We start from the raw sequence: 6,047 nt of genomic DNA, 5'->3' as shown, positions 1-6,047 counted from the left end.
TGAAATTTTCACAGATGAAAGAAGAAGGTTTGAAGATTACAATGCAATAAAAATCAGAAATACGAGAAATTTCGCTAAAAACGTGATTTTTCGACTCGCATCTCCTCTTACGTATTTGTATGGGACAGATATTCAGTAGGCCCTCTTGATAACAGTTGCCATGGCAATTGAAATTCCGGTTGGCATCAGTGTTGATAAGTTTATCTCCGTGGTGTGATTTTGGAGTCTAGTGTAGTAAGTGCGGGAGGATATTCTAGCAAAAGCGTAGCTCTTTCATATCGGACTGAGGTGGCTGCTGTAGAGGATGTATAACGTACAGCAACAAGGCCCGTTTTTGATGCGCCCATTGCTAGAAGTTTAGCTTGATGATATCAGCTGAAATACTGATCTAAGACTTGTGAAAAATGCTGGTGCATCAGTGGTGGCAAAATGCAAAAACATTTTCAAAGTGTGAATCCCCCTTCCCATTTTTGGTCTCGAAGACCTGCTTCCCTTCTTTCTGTTCAGGGTATAAAGGTTGCCTCTGGCCTGTTATAGGCATCTGTTTTCTGAACTGCTCAGAAATTATGACATTTTATTTACTGCATAATTTTGGAATGAGCAATTTCCAGGTTTTCATACATGTCCGATCTAATTTTCTACTTCTGTATCAAAAATATTTTTGGCAAGAAGCTCGGTTTTTTCAACGAACATTGAAATGATCTTGCACCACTGGTGTTGCTTGCAGAATTCTCAGCATTAGGACACTGTTCATTTGTTTATGCAGAGAAACCTAGGCCATGGTATAAGCATACCACAAGAAAGGTGGGAACACCTGATGGCCCAGCCGAAGGATTCTCTTTTTTAAGGGAAGCTGCAAAGGCGATATGGGGTGTCCACAGCCTTTACAACATAAGTATAACGGGCACCCCATGTCGCCATTCCTTCAAAAGGAGGGCGGTCCTCCGAGCGTGGAGAAGCGGGCACTGACCCCAAGGAAGTTGGATGCCCTAAGGAGTAAGCCTGTTTTTGTTGTTTTTTGTTCTAAAGAACTGTCAGTCGTGTGTAATTCACAATGTCATTAAATCACCATAGAAAAATGTGTTATTTTTGGATTAATGTAGTATTTTGCAATTTTATTGTGCAGTTCAGCGTGACCTTTATGAGCTGTAAATTCAGTGGCATACCAACAACACACCTCACTCCAAGCATGTAACATGATGTGCACTAATTTTCGTGAAAAAGTAGTATACTAGCAGGTAAATGTTATTGCAAATAATGTCGGTGGACTGTGAAGAGCCATTTAGGATTTGAAATAGTGTTATGTATGTTTAGGTGCTTACGAACAAACTTCAGGGGAAATTGACTACTTTTGAAGCAGTTTATGCAGTAGAAAGACTGAAATATTTTACAATTATTTACAATTGATTAGGCATAGCCCTACAAACAACTTTAGGACAGCTGGTTAGTAATGACTAAATGAACAATACTACAACCATTACCTGCAGCCAACAACGGCTTGACCTTCGATTGGCTTAACCTTTGATTGACTATTGCCACGTGAATGCCATCTTTACTAGTGCATTGATTTTGGCACCAGCTATTCATTCGTTACCAGCACATTTTAGTGCTGGCAGCCTGGCGAAATGCAGACATCACTTACCATGGCATTGAACATTGCATTTGATCGTGCAGCCAATCAGGGAAAAATCAAACGGCAGGCTGTGTGACATTCAAAACTATTGGTCATAGCTATGTATTATTTCAATAGAATGAATAGTGATGCCACTCAAAGGCACTGAACTAAACAAGTGTGTCCAAATTTTTTGCTGTGAATAAATTGCTGGCGACTGCATATGCTCTCAATCCAGCATGAAGGTGGCATCCTAAGAAATCATATTTTTAGCATTTTTTTTCTGAAGTTTGTTAAGAATGTGATTTTGAAAATTGCAATAGTGTTCCTGCTCTTTTGCACTGCTATATCATCAGTGCTGATTGAGCATAGTGGTGTTGAAAGACACTTGAATAAGTAATTTATTATTACTAGAGTCAACTTTTTTATTGGATATATCATATGAGTGTTCATGAATGTACAAAATTTTGTGACTCTTCGAGTTTCCAAGGCTGTCATGAATTTGATTCCAGTGGCCAAAGATCACATCAAAAATTGTTTTTGTTGTAGAAAGTTTTTAATTTACGATATGCTGTTCACACTTTCCATTATGTCTTGAACAAGGGCATAAGCTGCAATTTTTTGTGGGAAGGGGGGGGTGGGGGCGTGGGTTCACTATGCCACTGGCCATGCCACTGGTCTTGAATATATGCTCATTAGTTGTCTCTTTGTGATGCCTTAATCATGCTTTTATTGAAACTGCACATCTAGCTGTGTGCAGTGTAATGACGTTTTCTCATATTCTGAATATGCTAGAAAAAATATTGGTGGTGATAGTAACTGCATTTCATTATTCGAAGAGTTAAATATTTTTGGGTATGATGTGATTAATTCTAAAACTTGGTAATTGTTCTCTTCCTTCTTTGTGCCATGCAGCTTCATTAGCATCTGCATGCTGCATAAGCTGCATGCTGCGTAAGTCACAATGTTTACAAGAGAGAGAGAAACAACTTTATCCCATCTTTAAGGAAAGGGGCTGCGACAGGATGAAGCAACTCTAACAGCTCGGGATAGCCTGCTGAAGTGTGGGCTTTTAGCTGAGCATGGCAGCCTTCCACTGCTGTTCAATGAGCCTTCGTGCAAGATGCCTTAACTGTGCAAGATGCCATAACTGTAGAGAAACTGCAAATTTTAATGGCAGTAAATGTACGTGTGCACAGCACTAATTGTTACATTTATTGCTTTCACTTGCAATTCTTAAATTTTTGGTTATTATCCGGTAAACATTTCTTTGTTTTGTAATGGTATTTGATAACATGTACATACCGTTCAAAATAGTTGGGACCACCTAGTTATTTTCTATGCCATAGGCATGCTTTTACCTTTTCTTGCACGCAGAAGTATTTATTCACTATCCTCTTGTATTCACTCACAAAAAGTGGCAATGCATGCGTTTATTTTTCAGCATCACTCTGTGTATTATTTCATCTGCATGCGAACTGTGTTGCTTACATGTGCATGTAACATAACATGCCTTTATTATTTATTGTACGCAGATGCCTACGAAGAGCACCTCCAGGCTCGGGCAAGCCTGGTGCCGGATGCACAGCATCGCAAAAATTTAAATCGGCATCTTGCTGATCTCCTCAATGTGCTGAAGCTCAGATCGACAAAAGCACGCATTTTGTAATTTTTATTGATTTATAAAATTTTTCATTTTTTTTAATTCCTGTTGCACTTTAATCCAACTCGTGAAATGATGGTGCTGGGTCACCTCATTTCAATGCTATGAACATTGAGAAATGGTGATAGACTTAGCTCAAACGTGAATACTAAATATTAAAAGAATGGACATATAGAACATACAGTATCGGGACTGTTCTTGATTTGCTGTGAGTGGTTTCCTTAATCGATAACTAATTTTATTAGGTTTATATATATATATATATATATATATATATATATATATATATATATATATATATATATATATATTATATTATATATATCATTGTATGTATTACTATACGACACAGCATTCATATATTACAATATTTGAATATGCAGCTAGGATATGACATACAGCGTGTTAATTCAGTATATTTAATACTTTTGTTTCTTTGAAAACTATAGTTTTGTTCACCCATCATAAATATCATTTTTCCTATTTCCTCTTAATTCGTGCAATATTCAGAAGTTTACACACGTGAATGTCCATTCAATTGCCACGTCGGTTTGCCTTCCACCTGATGCACTCAGCTATTTCATTTAAGCACGATGTTGCTTTCCGTAACATGCACACATTTCAGTAATTTCTGCACGATTCGTCTTTCCAGGAAATGCGGAGTGCCGTAACACTTCCACATGATACGTTTTTAATACGTATTTAATACATGATAATAATACATGTTTTTAATATGTTCTTAATACATGATACGTAACACTTCCACATGATACGACCGGGTTAACTGGTGGTGTTCCACCAGTTAACCTGGTCCTGTGCTTGCTGCTGCCAAATTATACCCGTAAACTTCTTAATCTCATCTGCCCACCTAACCTTCTGTCTCCCCCTAACCCCACTTGCCTTCTCTGGGAATCCAGTTAGTTACCCTTAATGATCAGCGGTTATCCTGTCTACGCGCTACATGCCCGGCCCATGTCCATTTCTTCTTGATTTCAACTATGATATCTTTAACCCCCGTTTTTTCCCTAATCCACCCTGCTCTCTTCTTGTCTCCTAAGGTTACACATACCATTTTTCTTTCCATTGCTCCCTGCGTAGTCCTCAATTTAAGCTGAACCCTCTTTGTAAGTCTCCAGGTTTCTGCTCCGTAGGTAAGTAACGGCAAGATACAGCTGTTATATACCTTCTTCTTGAGGGATAGTGGCAATCTACCTGTCATAATTTGAGAGTGCTTGCCAAATGTGCTCCACCCCATTCTTATTCTTGTAATTACTTCAATCTCGTGGTTCGGCTCCGCTGTTATTGCCTGCCCTAAGTAGACATAGTATTTTACAACTTTAAGTGCACTATTACCTATATCGAAGCGCTGCTCGCTTCCGAGGTTGTTGCACATTACTTTCGTTTTCTGCAGATTAATTTTAAGACACACCTTTCTGCTCTTCTTGTGTAACTTCGTAATAATGAGTTGCAATTCGTCCCCTGAGTTACTCAGCAATGCAATGTGATCGGCCAAGCGCAGGTTACTAAGGTACTCTCCATTAACTCTTATCTCTAACTGTTCCCACTCCAGGCTTCTGAAAACCTCCTGTAAGCACGCGGTACATAGCATTGGGGAGATTGTGTCCCCCTGCCTTACATCCTTCTTGATTGGTATTCTGTTGCTTTCTTTCTGAAGCACTATGGTAGCAGTTGATCCCCTGTAGATTTCTTCCAGGGTGTTTATATATACTTCATCGATGCCCTGATTACACAGTGTCTGCATGACGGCTGATACTTCTACTGAATTAAACGCCTTCTCGTAATCTACGAAGACTATGTATAATGGTTGGTTATATTCTGAGCATTTCTCTATTACGTGATTGATATTATGAATGCGGTCGATTGTTCAGTAGCCTGTTCGTAATCCTGCTTGTCTATTTGATTGATTTAATTCTAATGTTTTCTTTACTCTGTTAGTAATTACCTTTGTAAATAGCTTATATACTACAGAGAGCAAGCTCATTGGCCTGTAATTCTTCAAGTCCTTGTCTTCTCCTTTCTTATGTATTAAGATAATGTTAGCATTCTTCCAAGACTCTGGTACTTTTCCTGTCAGGAGACACCTCGTAAACAGGGTGGCTAGTTTTTCTAACCCAATCTGTCCTCTATCTTTCAGCAGATCTCATGTTACCTGATCCTCACCAGAAGCTTTTTCTCTTTGAATGCTCTCCAAAGCTTTTCTGACTTCTTCTATTATTACTGGTGGGGTGTCATCTGGGTTACTGCTAGTTCTTATAAATTTAAGGTCGTGGTTGTCTCGGCTACTGTACAGATCTCTGTAAACTCCTCCGTTATTTTAACTATCCTATCCATAAGTTATTTTGCCTTCTTTGTCCCTTAGTGCATACATCCTATTTTCGCCTATCCCAAGTTTCCTCTTCACTGCTTTGACGCTTCCTCCGTTTTTCAGAACGTGTTCAATTCTCTTCATGTTATTATACCTTCTTAAATCGCATACCTTACGCCTATTAATCAACTTCAAAAGTTCTGCCAGTTCTATTTTGTCTGTTGTACTTGAGACTTTCATGATTTGATGCTTCTTAATTAGATTATTCGTTTCCTGGGAAAGCTTGCCAGTGTCCTGTCTAATTACCCTGCCTCAGACTTCCACTGCACACTCCGTAATGATACTGGTCAGATTATCATTCATTGTATTTATGCTAGGGTTGCCTTCCTCACTAAGAGCCGTGTACCTGTTCTGAAACGAGACTCTGAATTCCTGTACTTTCCCTC

The 6,047-nt window shown here is 38.8% G+C and overlaps 1 long non-coding RNA gene across 1 annotated transcript; it reads left to right on the top strand.

Annotated features, from left to right (window-relative positions):
* Positions 1–329: 329 nt before the first annotated feature.
* LOC119165526 (uncharacterized) lies at positions 330–3,317 on the top strand. Its single transcript, XR_005108894.2, has 2 exons — positions 330–996; positions 3,148–3,317. It is a non-coding gene; the product is annotated as an uncharacterized LOC119165526 (long non-coding RNA).
* Positions 3,318–6,047: the final 2,730 nt, after the last annotated feature.

This window comes from Rhipicephalus microplus, chromosome 9 (genome assembly GCF_043290135.1).
Source record: "Rhipicephalus microplus isolate Deutch F79 chromosome 9, USDA_Rmic, whole genome shotgun sequence".
NCBI classification, from domain to species: domain Eukaryota; kingdom Metazoa; phylum Arthropoda; class Arachnida; order Ixodida; family Ixodidae; genus Rhipicephalus; species Rhipicephalus microplus.
Note: the sequence above shows the minus strand (reverse complement) of the source record. Positions and strands in the feature narration are given on the sequence as shown.